We start from the raw sequence: 16,851 nt of genomic DNA on the forward strand, positions 1-16,851 counted from the left end.
TGAGCTGTAAAGTAACTCAGACTTTTAACAAAAACAATTTTTTAAAGGATATCGACTAATTATTGTTATCGTCAAAATCACAAAAAATATCGAGATATTATTTTTTGTCCATATCGCCCACCCCTAGCGCAGTAATATATAATGAAATGCGGTCAAGGTGTATGTTTATGCTGGATTTTACAAAGGCATCGAACGTGATTCAGCCAATCACAATCAAGGACCGGAACTATCAGTTTTAGAATGTGGCTAATTCCCAGGATGTGTGTGTGTGTGTGTGTGTGGGGGGGGGGGGGGGGGGGGGGGGATCTAGCCATCAAATAAAAAAAATAGTTGTTGTAGAGAGTAGGGGTGATTTTACGTGTGCTGTCAGGTCTTTAAGCAGCTAATAGACAATAATAACTATGAGCCATGGAAGTGTGACACTTTATATCCAATAAAATAAAGCTACAGGCAGCAATTAGGGGGCCAAACAGGCCAGAGTTGCCATGGCATCTCGATACTATTATATTGGACATGTGAAGCAAGAAAAGAATCATGTGACTGTCTCGAATCAGTGTGCCAAATTTCAAAACTTTCTACCAGACAGTTCTATGGGCTGTCATAGACTCCCATGGCAATAGAAAGATGCATACTACTACTAATAATAATAATAATAGAAAGAAAAGGTTGAAACACTATGGGTGCCTTCACCTCTTGGCCTCCAATAAGGTGATTATTACATTATTGGCTGCAGTTATTACATTTTTACCGGTTTTTTTTTCTTAACCCAGCTTACTACATTATTGGCAAAAAGTTATTACGTTATTGGTTCAGACATTTTATTACATTATTGGCAAATTCTAACATTATTGGCTTTATTGCATTACAATTATTACATTATTGGCCATTATTACATTATTGGCTATTACGTTATCAGCTGCTACACACTAAATCTATATAAAACATATTGATCTCAATAGTGCATTTTGCCCATGTTCAGGGTGGAAAATAAAAAAGAAAGATTTGCATAAGACAAGTCAAATTGGTGTTTGTAAAAAGAAGGGATCATGGAGAATAAAGAAAAAAATATTTAAAAAAAATCTTTGTATATTCAAGGTGTTTGGGTGCTCTGAAAATGAGAACCAAAATGTTTTTTTCAGACTTTTGAGGTCTGCTGTTCAGACCCTGAAGGAATCTATTTTCTGTTCATTGCTTTTTGTGAGAGTGTTCTACTTATCTCAAAGGAACATAAATCAGTTGAGTACAAATATGCCTTCTGAAGGCCTAAACAGAGCCCAGCAAAAAACTCGAATAAAATTTTGGTAAACTTTGAGGGACCACTATGACCATGCAGGATCATCCAGACCAAACGTGACAATTTTGCTATATACTATTCCTTTTTATGTACCAGCATGCATTTGAGCATGCATGCATTTGAGCCTCCTACAGTTCTTGCGCTATGGGCTTGTGAACTTTGACAAAAAAAAAGAGGCCGAACAAAATTGACACCCCCCTCCCCCTCGTAAAACTGGCTGTATTTTGGAAAGTATTGATCTTGCATGAAAGTAATTTTACAGTGTGTCGCCTGGGTACCATAGGTAGCCTACACCTGTTTTTTCAGAATTTTTTGAGACCTAAGTGCGTGGGCCCTGGTTGAATTGAATGACCCCAATGTAAAAACGCAGTCAATATATTACATTGGATGTAGGTCTACTGATGACAGCAATGGGCAGTAAAAAGTCACGCATGTTTTCTATTTCAAATCTTGAAAGCTAGCCTAGGCCTATATCAAATTAAACCAACCCATTCCGACAATTTTGTTACCCGGCCACATTGGCTCCTGGAAATATCCGAGTGGATATTGCAGCTGCCTATTTCAATTCTATCCATATTGGACAACAACATAATGCAATATTGTTTTATTAGAACTGTAGCACATACTCTGCAGGTATAATAAAACCAGAGCCCGTCTACGGAGAGCCTTGCCACTCCGTATTAAGTCCCATTGTACCGAATTTTGGTTGCAGTTCCACCAGATTTCCACTGGGGGCGATCGCCATGAGTGCAGAATGAATGGGAGTCAATGGAGCTAGACGGCTAAATTTGTCTCTTTCACCTGATTGTCGTTGACAAATCTCAGATTTGATTGTAGTTTGTATAACTTCAACATGGGTTATAGGTCAAAAGTTGAATGAACGAGTACTTATGTCCTTTTGATTTCTTACAGTTTGGGTCGTTGTTGCCCATAACACGCTAGCATTGTGCTAATGAGTGACGTCATTGACACGTTTGAAAGGCTTTTTAGAACAATTAAGTGACTTTAAAAAATATAATACTCCACCAAGTGTATTTTCTTTGCCTCCCCTTTCGAATACAATATTCAAATTACTTGAAAAAAAATTATATCCCGAGAAAAGTGGATTTTGAGGGGTACAGCTCCATAGACCTCCATGCATTCTGCACTCGTGGACGAGCGCCCTCATGTGGAACCACAGAAGGAACTGCAACCAGTTCAGAAACCGGAAGTTTTCCGAGAGTGGCAGTTCTCCCCTTATTAGACATTCTCTGATAAAACCCACCATACAAGATTACAATTGCTTTTCAACGTGCAACGTGAACGTGCAGGCAGAGCAAGAATGTAGCCTACGTTACTCCCACCTCCTCTATACCCAATCCGAGACCATTGAGTTCAAGCGGTTTCAAGGCGCCCTTCGTGTCATGGCGAAAGTCCACCATTACACAAAAAAACGTCTAATGCACTTGCTGATCACGTCAGTACGGCTGTAATCTCCGAGGACCCCAGTAAAATCCCACCAAGTTAAAGTGTACCAATTCAACTACTCTGAAAACCACATTATCTGTGATGTTTATGTGTAGTAAGGGGAACTTGAAACCCTCTTCCCCGCCCCGTGTGCTCGCTTGTTTTGACTCCAGTCTGGATTCTCCATGTTGTTGGATCCTGAGGTGAAGACCGAAACTAGAGGTGAGAGCGTAAACACAACCCCAAATCAAGCGCGCAGGAGAATCACATATAAGAAAACACTATGTTTGAAATTTGGAAATCTGTTTCACATGGGAAATCTCATATAATTAGTGTAATAGACAGAATGTCGTTTGTTTGAATGTTAGCTTGTTTATGAACACTGAATATATTTCCAATTCGCATGGTCAAAACATGGGTCTTGCTAATAGGGCGTAGGACTGCGATTTCGTAGCACTATAAGCTAAATATGAAGTGCATAAACAAGTTAACAGGTACAGGTAACGCTTGGTAGGCAAAGGCTTAATGTTATTCGTTTAAAATGTTACCATTATGCTAGACGCCTATCCCTATTGTCCAACTGGACTGAATTGTTTTGTGGTCTTTCCTTTTGTGGTAGCTACCATCCTGTTTATGGAATAGTCATCATTGTATGGTTATAACTAACATAAGCCCTGCTGAAGTTCGCTGGAATATTGTGAGAGTGCATTCTCTATGACCATTTGATAACTTGTCAACAGCCCCTCCAGTATTTGTGAGCTTAAGCCTACTAAAACTAACATAACATGCACTGGATTGTACGTCGTTTATGTCACACGGTTTAAAGGTAGAAATCACTTGCAGTTAGTGCAACCTGCAAGTCTTCTTTGTGTAGCCTAAACTGAACGCCACCTTCAATAGGCTATTCATGCTGAATTGACCTGTTGAGGCATTCAGATTTAATCACAGCATAAATTGCTGCTTATATTATTATATAGACATTTTTAAATAGGCTAAACAGTTTTTGCATTGACTCTTGTCAGTTTTTATATGGCTTTGGCCACCAGCAGCACTATGAATGAAAGGAGTCGACTAACAAATCTGCAAGTTTTTTTTACATTTTATTTTAATTGAAAAATGAGTTTGTGTGAAAGAATAGAAAAAAACAGGCTGATTTTGCAGCTGTGCTTTTATTTTTTTATAATTTACACACATTTGCCTTCAATCTGATTGGCCAACATCTTTAGGCATCTTCTAGGCGTATCACTAGATTACTGATGGCTCCATTTTATTCATTTAGATTGCTATAGACCTCGACAGTCACGCCCACAGCCGATTCCGGAAGTAAGAATCCAATACAATTTCTCCATTGACAATTGGGGTATAAGCCATAAAAACGTAACCGTACACTTAAAACCAGTTACGGCTGGACTAAGCGATTGTGTATGCTCATATAAACGCCAAAAGTTCATGGGGCACCAACCTTGTTTTGAGATAAATGTATTTTATTCGCAATGTCTTGGATTAAGTACTTCATTACCCATAATCCTGAACAATCCCACAATCCTACAGTGATGCCTCTGATTGGTGGAAAGTCCGTTACTGTAAGGTTTCCCAGGTGGTGTCTAGAAGGGATACAGCTAAGGGTTAGGGTTAGGATTAGGGTTAGGTTACTTCCTGTCCTGATACTGTTTATTTCTATGGAGATTTCACTGGAGATTTCACTATCTGTTACGTGACTTCCGTTGTTAGCTGTATCCCATCTAGCCACAACCGGTTTCCCAGCGAAATCGCTGACCAAGATGGCAGGGTCTTTTACTGTCTATAACGGCTATAACACAAAACTCTTAATGTGATTAAAAACTTTCTAGACGAACATTGGTACTTGTATCAACAAGGATTGTGGTTTATATACTGTATCACACAAACGTCGAATCAAATAGACCACTGTAAATTCTAGTTTAAACACTCCAACTTTTCAGGTAGCCGACAGGCTAACCATTAGCATTTCATTGTAAGCCAGACAACAACTAACATGCTGCAACAGGTATAAAATATATTATATTTTAGTGACCTTGTTGTTTCTATGAACATGAATTGTTGTGTATAGGCAACATCAACTTAGTCGAGGCATAAAGACCCCTGTATATATTTATTAAGTACTTGAGCTAGTTGATAGCCAAATTAGCTCGTTTTGTCACAACCGGCTAGACACTGCAGTAAAATGGTTTGGCCGTACATGCCCCTGAGGCAACATTTTGCTGTTTCAAGGACGAGAACAAGTGTCCAAAGGGGTGAAAACCACTTTAAATCGGGTCACATTATTGAGTGTTGTGTGTCCAAGAGTCAGCTTGTGGGTTTTGTAAGCCCCGCCCCTCCTCCGAGAGCACTTAGTTTCCAGATGTAAATTTCCTATTCATTTCTCCAATCGACGTCTGGGAAAATCCATTCAATAAAGAGTTTTAGACTAGGGGTGGGCGATATATATCGTCTGCGATAATATCGCGATTGGTGTTTTAACGATGTGCAAATTGACATTATCGAGTATTTAAATTACTTATGGGGAAAAACACTCGAAATCACGCATTGAAGACTCATACATTCCCAGGATGTATGCGGGAGAAGCCCCTGGCTTCAGCAGAGCAAGTGTCACGTGATCACTAGTGGGTCACAACCTAAAACGTTGTCCCACGCACGCCCGGCCTAATGTTTATTTTGTGCAGCGAGAGTAGCCTACTTGGGATTTTATGCGGCTACTTCTGTTCAAGTAGCATTGATGAGACAGTCACGTTTTTTCCTACACGGTATTATATGGAGAGAAAACATTAGCCTTTGAGTCAGTTGTAAACAAATAACTATTCTCATGTAACTCTTTTGTAAATGGACTGAAGTTCGCTCTAAATATCTACGTTTACCGATTATGCTAACCGTTAGCATCTCTATGGGATTTCTCATATACATTAGCCATAAGCTAACGCATTAGTTTCTATTCTGTAACTTGGAATGCTAGCCTACATGATTGCTCTTAAACAAAACATAGAAGGAAATAACTGAGATGTACTCTGTTGGTCTGCTTAGTTTTACAGTGAATCCTATGTAAAGGTTTGAAAGGAACTTCAGCTTCAGACTTTCTCTTGGGAAACTGTTAGGCCTATTCATCTTCTCTAATGTAGCTGAGACCATGTCATTGCCACACACACAAGTGGGGGCAGAGTGACAATGCATTGGTTGATTTGGTTAAAAAGTCACAGGTTAGGTTATTGGTTATTATTGTAATGATGCTATTCATAAATAATGAGCTGTAAAGTAACTCAGACTTTAACAAAAACTATTTTTTAAAGGATATCGACTAATTATCGTTATCGTCAAAATCACAAAAAATATCGAGATATTATTTTTTGTCCATATCGCCCACCCCTATTTTAGACCATGCAAATCATGGTGTCAAAAAACGTAAAAACGAACATGACGCCGTCTGTGATATCAACAATCAAGGTGCGCGTCATTTCCCATGGTCAATAAGTCACAATCCATATATTTTAGTGTTCAAGCCAACTGATAAAGTGAGGTAACCTATTAGATGCGCAAAGTGTAGCCTGCTTCAGTTCAGTTCAGTGTAGCCTGCTTGTTTGGGACATGCTGATGTTAGGCTCATTTGCAAAGTCCTCAATTCCTGTTGCCTTTCAAAGTAGGCTACTCGACAGGTTTGTCTATGATAGTAGTGTGCTTTGTTTCCATTTCCATATGGCGTTTTAGTTTTGATGGTTTCATGCTCTCATATGCCAGTAATTAACTGCACACCACACACTGGTTTTTGCCCTTTTTGTTCTCAACACAAGTGAAAGCATTCTTCAAGTATTAATGGTCATTTTGCCTTATTATGCCATGCTAAAATGATGTCTAACATGACCTGTCACAAACATTGAACATTGTCTATGTCAATGGCAATGGCTGGCATACAAATAAAGTCTATCAAAGGTCTGTTGAAGTCTATCGAAGGTCTGACATTAGATCTGAATGTAGCATTTTTAAATGGGCGATTCTTTTTTTCTTTTTTTAATATACATAATGTTTTTGAACAGTTTACTTAATGAGTTTCTAATAAAAGTATGCTGATAGATATTTTATGTTTTGGCCCTTCAGTTGAGTTTAAAATAAAATGGACAAAACAAAATAACAAACTTAATTTAATAAAAAAAAAAAAAAAAAAATAGTAGTTTGGAATAGTCGACTAATTGAAAAATTAGTTGTTAGAAAATTAGTCGTTAGTGGCAGCACTAGAACAGATAAATGATAAAAAGGCAAAGATATAACTTAAGACTGCATACATAGCTTTATTTCTGAGCAAAGGGACTACTCATCCCATGAGCCTTTGCTAATTATACTATACGATTACGACAATTATGATAAAATTATAATTTAACATGTTTACTTTTGAATGTAAAACAACAAGATGACTAACTTTTCATTTCATTTTGACGAGACATAACGAGCTGTAATCATAGGGTGCTAACGGGATGAAAGCGCAATGTTCACGCCAGAATAACATTACCATAACTTGTAGGGGTGTGAATCTCTCATGTAAAAGACGATACGATTCGCATCTAGATACATGGGCACGATTCGATATAAGAAAAGATACATGTTTATAAAAAACGATTCAGTACGATTCGATGCGATGCGATTCGATGCATTTCGATGCAGTTCAAGAATGGAAAGCATTCTGAAAGATTTTTTATAATTTGCTCAAGGTGCACATTCATTTTATATTATCAATTATCATGGTCATGGTTGTCAATTAGGCAACAAAATGTGTGAATATGATTATCTAAACTGAGGTTTGTTTCATATACTGTATTGAAATGAAAAAAGAATAGTCTACATTTCAGTCAAGCACAGCAGCAAAATACAACATAAAAATACATTTTTATAGACTTTACAGATTTTATAGAGTTATATCTGATTGTTTTCATGGAGCTGTAGCCTTGTTAAGGTAAGACAATACCGAAATAAAATAAAACAGTGCTTAAGACACTGTTGGCCTTTTCTCATATAGGCCTAGCCTACCCTACAAGAATAAAATAGGCTTACAAATCAATGAACTCTCTGGGCTTATTTTGTTCCAACAGTAGACCTAATGCCGAAACCTAAAATGCTGTAAAAGTCTGAGTGAATATGAACAAAATCATTTGCTAATAATTTATGCATCGTTTTAGCAGCAAAGGCCAAATTATTATTTAACATTAAGGAAATCCCTTCATCAAAGGTAAGGCTCCTCCACAGACTATTGTTGCTGTTTAGGAATGCTTAAAGTGCTTGATTTCGCGCTGGATTTCGAAAAACAAAAGCCGACCGAGTGCAAATTGTCACATGGTTAAGTTGCAATAGATGTATGGGTAATGAGGTCATTTGACAACTTTGGCCAATGAATGTAACCAAAAACGAACTGCATTACCCACAATTCCGTGCCACATATAGTTTCAAAACCGGAAGTGGGATGAACCGCGCTGCTTGGAACGTAAATGAGTCTGAGCGAGCAGAAAAGGTTGTGCAACGATTCATAACAAGTAAATCGATATAACGACTGGTTCATTTCAGTTTTTTCCGATACGGGGCTTCACGTATCGATGTAGCCGTATCTTACACGTTAAAAACGGATACCGATACATATCGGTTAATCTTTACACCCCTAATAACTTGTTAACGATCTATTTCATGTTCGGTCAGTAGCCTACTACTGGTAATATTTGTCATGGCATGTAGACTGCAAATTGTTCAATAATTATTGCCCAGATGTAGGATAGGCTACCCGAAATGCGCTAATTAAAGCCCACAGCATAATACCACCAAAGCGTGTTGAGTCCTAATAATAATATTAGTATTGTTACAGTACGTGCTAGCAAATCATGTTATCAAAGAAACAGACGTAATGTAGTAATGCACACAGATATATTGCAACAGGTAATGGTGTAGGCCTATCTCACGAAGACCTGAGTGGTTGGAACGTCGTACTTGTACACTGGGCGCAAAGAAGACTATCCTCACATTTTCCCCTTTGCAACTGTCAAAGAAATCCCATGAACACGGGAAGGCCTAGGGTAGCCTATACTGTACATCAGATGGCCTTAAGATTAGGCCCCTCTGCATAGCATTCAGTGATTTGCATGCAGTAATTTTAACACTGACCTTGATCTAGCCTAGTTTGGCTATTTAAAGCTACTTTATTGCCCAAAAACAACACAATGTAAATTAACTATAACAAACAATAAAGGACTACATATATAATAATTATGTAGGAAGTTTAGAAGTTTAGAACCCAGAATTGACCTACACACTACAAAAGTGCACCAAATTTAACACAAATGACTCAATACACTTGGAGGAGGTATGAGTCCTTTCTTCTCCAGATATCTTAGGATTTCGCCGTAGTATCGTTTTAGTATCGAGCATCGTGATATTTATGGCAGGTATCGTATCGAAGTCATAATTTTGGTATCGTGACAACACTAGTTCCCATGACATCAAGACATGACAAATACATTTAAAAAATAACAAATACAAAAAATGCCGGACGGAGCGGCGTAGTCGCCAGCGTACCTGTGACACCAACATGACCGACAACAAAACAAATAAAAAGTAAAAAAAAAAGAAAATACATTTAAAAAGGGGGAAAAGTGATGTTAAAATTAGTCCAATTTCCAAACCAGCTGAAAATGTCCAAGGGCAATGATGACCCGTGAAAGAGCTGTGTCTTCACAACCGATGCAACGCCAACAAAGTTCTTTACAACTGACCAACCCGGTGAATTCACTGGCAGTCTGGAGATAACGTTAACGTTGGGCCTTGTAGACTGCAGTCTGGAGATCACTGGAAGCACAGTCTGAAGTCGTGGGCGATCTTGTAGATCCGCAACTCGGTGGACTTTTAACAGCGACCGTTTGTTGCTCCGTGAGATTGCAGCTCTTCACCGTTAACGTTAGTCTGCAGTTGGCATGCAGCTCGCAGGTCAGCAACAGCTCGGCAGTCACGGCAGATCTTTCGCAGAGTAGCCTAGGTCCAGCTGTCCCGAGAGATCCCCTCGACCAGACAGTGAAGTGCAGCACTGCTCATGGATGGATGGAAGGATGTCAGAGGCCCAGCTAGGGCAAAAGCTAGCCATAGCAAGCTCCCAATTAGGGTTGGGTATTGTTTGGGTTTTATCCGATACCGGTGCTAAAACGATACTTTTAAAACGGTGCCGGTGCCGAAACGGTGCCTGAACCGGTACTTTGTTTTTAAAATATTTTAAATTAAAATGGTCTAAAGCATGAATTGCTTTTTTTATTGATGAGACAAATTTGAAGATTTTGACAGTAGCTCGCAATATCGCTTTAAAGTAAGCTACTTGGGCTCACGCAAGCTGTCAAACACTGTCCACTCATGTGGTGCACCCCTCTGGTTTATACATCCAGTGTTTATCATATGTTAGCTAACTGTATCTGGATGTGTTGCTATCAGAGCAAGACGTTAGAGATGGCGCATGACATGCAGTGATGCCTCTTATTAAAAAAAAAAAAAAAAACGCTATTTAAGCACCGAAATGAGGCACCGAAATCCACGTTGTTATTCGATGCAGTTACTACCATTTGTGTCGGCACCGGTGCCATATTAGAACCGTGTTTCGGTGCCCAACCCTACTCCCAATGGACAAACGTCAACGACATCAGCTGACTTAGAAGCAGTAAAAAAGGACTAAGAATAACACTAAACAAAAATAATGTAAATAAACAGGGAAAACATTTAACTAGACAAACCAATACAAAAAATAAACATGACATTACATAAAATTACGAACATTACATAAAAACAAACAAAAACATGATGCCAGACAGAGCGGCATGTCTCGCCAGCGTCCCCGTAACCTAGCAACCTATGATGTAACGTTATGGTGACAGTGCTAAGAGATCAAAGCTTTGGCATGCTAAGTAAACATTAGTCTTGCACATAATATTGAGCTGAATATTTAGTGGAAATAGCCTACTGTAGCATTGTGCTGATAGATAAAAAGTTGCCTATTTAAAGGCGCAGTCCGAACGAACATCACTAACCACTAGGGGTGAGCGATATGGACAAAAAATAATATCTTGATATTTTTTGTGATTTTGACGATAACGATAATTAGTCGATATCCTTTAAAAAAAAATCTGTAAAGTCTGAGTTACTTTACAGCTCATTATTTATGAATATCATCAATACAATAATAACCTAACCTTGTGACTAACCTAACTGTGACCAAATCAACCAATGCATTGTCACTCTATGACACATTTCCAATTCTGCCCCCACTTGTGTGTGAGGCAATGACATGGTCTAGCCAGCTACATTAGAGAAGATGAATAGGCCTGACAGTTTCCCAAGAGAAAGTCTGAAGCTGAACCTTTAATTAAGTATAGTAAGTAAGCTTTTGATCCCGTAAGGGAAATTTGGTCTCTGCATTTATCCCAATCCATGAATTAGTGAAACACACACAGCACACAGTGTACACACAGTGAGGTGAAGCACACACTAATTCCGGCGCAGTGAGCTGCCTGCATCAACAGCGGCGCTCGGGGAGCGAGGGGTTAGGTGCCTTGCTCAAGGGCACTTCAGCCGTGCCTACTGGTCTGGGTTCGAACCGGCAACCCTCCGGTTACAGGTCCGAAGTGCTAACCAGTAGGCCACGGCTGCCCATAGGATTCACTGTAAAACTAAGCAGACCAACAGTGTACATCTCTGTTATTTCCTTTGATGTTTTGTTTACGAGCAATCATGCAGACTAGCATTCCAAGTTACAGAATAGAAACTAATGTGTTTTTGGCTAATTTATATGAGAAATCTCATAGAGATGCTAACGGTTAGCATAATCGATAAACGTACTTAGAGCGAACTTCAGTCCATTTGCAAAAGGGTGACATTAGAAGAGTTCTTTGTTTACAACTGACTATCAAAATACTCAAAGGCTAATGTCTTCTCGCCATATAATACCATGTAGGAAAAAACGTGACTGTCTCATCAATGCTACTTGAACAGAAGTAGCTGCACAAAATCCCAAGTATGTCTCGCTGCACAAAATAAACATTAGGCGTGCGTGTGACAACTGGACCCACTAGCGATCATGTGACACTCTCTCGCATACACCTTCTGGATTTAGTGAATGTATGGGGTTTCAATGTATGATTTCGAGTGTTTTTCCCCCATAAGTAATTTAAATACTCGATAATGTCAATTTGCACATCGTTAAAACAACAATCACGATATTATCGCAGACGATATATATCGCCCACCCCTACTAACCACTAACATCAACGAACATCACTAACCACTCTGTGAGTTGCACAGTTTTGAAAACGAACGTTAAGGGTTGTTTTAAGGACATGTTTGTGCATGCCTGTAGCCAGCCACTCTGAAGCAGTCAAAGGCGATTCTAAACGAGTCAAAAAGTCGAGACGGGACCCATAGCCAACATTTCTGTGTCCACCATTCTAGTTCAAACAAACCAGAAAAGCGACTCAAAGTGCTAAATACTGCAGTGTTTCCCATACATTGACTAATCTGTGGCAGGGCGCCACGAAATAAAAATCGGCCGCCACAGATTAATATTCTATGTTTAGTTTAATTTAATTTAATTTAAATTAAATATAAGGTCAAATCCTTGCATTGCCATTGAGCTGCGCTTTTTACGCACGCAGCCTTTCCTTGCCCCGCCCCGCTCTCTCTCGTAGCCCGCTGCCACTCCTCTGCATGTGCATTTAACAAAATATTCACGATTGTTGAAGGATTGTTGTTGCCACATAGAAGCATTGCATAGAAGACGTCTGGCTAAATTGCTATTAAATCCGCTTAGCATCGTGACCATGCTGCGCAAATTTGTTCAAAACTGCTGCATTGAAGTGAACTCTGCTAAGGTCTTATCACAACATAGTAGGCTACATTGAAGAGACTAAACTAAGTTAAGTTATGAAATCAAGCAGTATCTCAAAGCTAACGTTAGAATACTGTTTGGATGTCGAATTTAGCATGCTTAGCCTACTTACAGCTGCTTGTCAATTTCGTTGAAGGGCTCATTTTATTGACTCTGACACTGAATGTTTGCAAAATCCCGATGTAAATGGAAAAGTGTTTTCCAAAATTCAAAAGTGCTTGTCCCAAGGAGAAGTACGTGAACCTTTATTTTAACTATGTAGAAAACGTTATGAATTGCATCCACACATCAGCAGCCTTTCAACTGTGTTACAATTGCAAGGGTTCCCTCAAACGTCTTAAAGTGACAGGCACTCAATTAGACCTATACACTACCAAGACGATCTTAATACCAATTCTGTGGGAAACACTGTACTGGAATTATCCTTTAAATAAAGGTAATCACCAAACGGCATTGTGTTAATTTGATGACTAAGGTTGATTAACTAGCATGCTCACTTGATCTGACTAATCCATCAGCTGTTTTCCACAGAAAAATAAACAAAAACAAAATATGTGCATCAGGTGAAGCTATAGCGATGGTAGACAGTGAGGGTCACTCAAATATATGCAATTTTAAACCCTGATCACATGCATATCATGTGAAAGTGAGGAACATGAGCTTTCCAATGCTATTAGCGGTTCTTTGCTGTGATAATCGGTTCACGGAACAATGAACCTTGAATACACATGAAATTTCTGCACAGCGCTGCGTCCATCTCCGCACCCATTACTCTCAGTGGTATATCTCACAAACTCTTCTCTCAACCCATAGCAAGCCAAACTGTAAACAATTATACAGTGGAAATGCACAGAAAAGTAAGGCAACTTTATTACTGTACTTTTTTTTTAAAGGAACTGTATAGGCCTGTGACCTATTCAATATAAATAATGGGAATGCCCTCAAATTAATTGTGAAATTTGCAAGGTGTCCTTAAAGATATTGTGCAAAAAGTGTTAATGTAGATGAGCATTTACCCAATAAGATAAGGAGATTTTCTGGTCATTCTTACATGAGTTCTTAGATAAAAATCATGCATCATTTTTGAGCAGTAATATAATTTTCCAACAGCATTGTTTTAGAAGTTGTATGCATTTCATTACTTGTTAGTGTACTTGCAAACATTCATATTGTAAACAAAACCACACAGACAGCCTTTTAGGCTTTCATAATTGTATTGTAGCTTCAGTAAACAGTTGTACATTTACTAAAAATGAGTGCAACCAGTATTTATGTCAGGGCACACTGAGCCAGGACTGGGAGGCTTTATTCCAAATGGTGGTTGACACACAGGAAGCAACCAGGGAGCTGTACAATCTAAGTATATGTCTGAAAACGCCCTAAACATGTTTGAAAAGCTATACCCATGGTTTCGTGAATTGAATTTCTTGGAACAGCAGAAGCAATGCTACGTATTCTTTGAAAAACTATTCAGATCAGATGTGGAGCAGTATTAAGATTTTAAAGGCTAATGTAATAGCCTACTGTAAACTGTGACACATTCTATTTAAAGGTATTGCTCAACACTATTGGTCGGCTTTAACCAAATCTTTCACTTTGAGCATGCGCTCCTGTTACCGCCGGGAGAATATGATCTCAAACTCATAGTGTATTTGTTTACATGCATCAGACAGTGCTGTTGTGACAATCACATTTCCTCTGAGATTAATAAAGTATTTCTCATTTTATTTTTATTTTTTTAGGTTTGGCATGGCATCACCTGTGATTTTTTTTTTTTTCCTGAGAGGGTGACCTGTGAGCTTCAGGGTAATTTGACTTGGAATGACCCACTAGCGCTTCAAAAAGGGAACATTTGGAATGACAAACAAACTATCTTTTCAGAGTGGCACATTATGTTTGGAGCACTGAAATTACTACTGTATAAATGCATTTGTAATCCAGAGTGTAATCTTTAAACAGTCATATGAAATGACTGGATAACTCTGGACATAAGCAGTGTAGTACAGAAGCAGAATTGAAATGTACCACAGCACATTACTTACAGCTGTGAAAGGTGGAAATAATGCAGAATTTTAATTTAGGTAATTTCATTTAAATTTAATTTAATTTAATTATCTTAGTCTTACAGTAGTTTCTAACATCATACCTAAACAGCCATATTTTCACGTCCACCATATTCATGTTTTAATCGGAATAATGAAAATGTTTTGATTGTGTATGAGTCATTTAAAGACCTTATTCCAGTTGCCAATTAAGATCATAAAAAAAACCTGAATAGGACCCCTAGCATATTTTAACTGGAATATTGGGGCATGTACACACATGTCGTAAAATGCCCCTTTCAGAATATAACATTACGACTGAGCATGATCATGCAAGGATGTTGCTCTGTCTTTTGGCAAACAACAAAAAGCGTGGCTAAAAGTTTGCACTTTTAGAGTGAAGATGGTCAATTTATGCATTTACAATGGATGAAAAACATTGCTAGATTTGTTGAAAAGGTGCAGATTTCATAGCATTTACAATATTTATACCATAAGATCACTTTAAATAGTTAAGCCAAGTATTTTTCATTTGTTGTACATCACATCACATCTTTGGCTTTTACCTGATTCAAGTAATCCAGGATAGGCTGTTTTCATATGGCATAGCCTATTCTTGATTACTTGTTTCAGGAACTTGCTGGAAGCAGCAGCCCACAGTATGGAACACTGGAGGATCTGATAATGGAGGAGAAGTCTGATAATATTTGTCTTGATCCTGAGAGTATGTCATTTATTTAACAGAGTTTGAACTGTTCCCTATGCTACTATAACATCTGTAAGGTAGAACAGTGCACGTGAATTATGTTGAGGAAGGAGCACATTAAAGTAATATACAAATGCTGTAGTTTTCATGGTCATGATTTTGGCATTTAGTTGGATTGGACTAGTCTTGGTCTGTACGGATAAAACACTTCAGCCAGCATGTCACATGTCTAACCACTCGCCTTTGTATCAATGCAGTCAGTGAGTTCCCCCCTCTGGCCTGCAGAAGAGGGAAAAATATAAGAGTGACAACTTACCAAATTTCCAAGATCAACTGGCTCCCATCCGTCAGTCAAAGGAAAATAAGTGGTTACTCTAGGCCATAGGTTCTCAAAGTGCGGCCTGGGGGCCAATGGCGGCCCGCGGAAACATTTCTGGCGGCCCGCGATAACATCTGTAAAACTGTACAACTGTACTGTGTGCTTTGAAAAGAATGAATCTCCATTTAGTGGTGTTTCGTGCCCGTCAGGTTTTCCTGTGGTGCTTTGGTAGCTGAAATTGGCCCTGAATAAGGCCTATGCTGATAAGAAGCAAGGCACACTGAGACTCAATAAGTTAATAATAAATTGTTCTCAATAAGTTTGTACTTGAAATGGACTGCAACCAGAACTGTTATATCCCAAATTTGTCTGTTGAGGGTAGAGAACCCAAGGGATTGTGTGTGCATTGCAATTTTTTGCAAGTTTTGCCAGGTTTAGCCTCAGTTATGAATTAAAATGTGTTTAATGCAATACATTTAAACTGTGGAGATGCAACCTGGTCATTAAAATTATTAAAAAATGATTTTTTTTCCAGGTTCTTTTTTTTTCTTTTTCTCCCCCCGCCCCTTTGGCGGCCCTCATTTCAATGTTGGCTTCCTGAATTGGCCCTCACCAATCAAAACTTTGGGGGAATACGTCCTCTTTACAGAGCGCCCAGACAACAAAAAGTCTTTTAACTCTTCCTTACTAGAAGTAGTTTATTATACAAGAATCAAAAGGATTACAGAAAAAAGAAACGACATACAAAAGTATATAAAAATGCCCCAAATAAAATAAAAGTTAAATATAAAAGTACTTAGTTTTTCCCGTGAGGGATAAGAAGTGTTAAGGTCCCTAGTTTAGTTCTGTCCTAGACAGCAAAAAGTGTCAGACATGGAAACGGGGCTCTGGGATGTTTCTCACCCTTATAGCTTTTATATGTTTTCCCATTATCATATATGGTATGCTTCTGTGCCCTCCTCTGTTTATTGAGCATGCTGTGTAGTGGGTGGCGGTCATTGTCCATGATCGCCAGCATCCTGCTCATGGTCCGTTTCTCTCATGGAGGTATTATATATATATATATATATATATATAACTGGAGAGAGTGATTAAGTCCCGCCCCCATTCATTTCAATGGCCCAT

At 38.6% G+C, this 16,851-nt stretch overlaps 1 long non-coding RNA gene across 2 annotated transcripts; it reads left to right on the top strand.

Annotated features, from left to right (window-relative positions):
• Nucleotides 1-2,767: 2,767 nt before the first annotated feature.
• LOC143114767 (uncharacterized) lies at nt 2,768-16,249 on the top strand. Of its 2 annotated transcripts, XR_012984992.1 has the most exons (3): nt 2,768-2,962; nt 14,402-14,465; nt 15,665-16,249. It is a non-coding gene; the product is annotated as an uncharacterized LOC143114767 (long non-coding RNA). The 2 variants fall into 2 exon arrangements; XR_012984991.1 differs by lacking the exon at nt 2,768-2,962 and having other exon boundaries at nt 13,577-14,465.
• The last annotated feature ends 602 nt before the right edge of the window (nt 16,250-16,851 follow it).

Source organism: Alosa pseudoharengus, unplaced genomic scaffold, assembly GCF_046254945.1.
Source record: "Alosa pseudoharengus isolate Yale_2024_CS ecotype anadromous, Long Island Sound unplaced genomic scaffold, YU_APseudo_1.1 YU_APseudo_1.1_scf_9, whole genome shotgun sequence".
Taxonomy (NCBI): Eukaryota; Metazoa; Chordata; class Actinopteri; order Clupeiformes; family Clupeidae; genus Alosa; species Alosa pseudoharengus.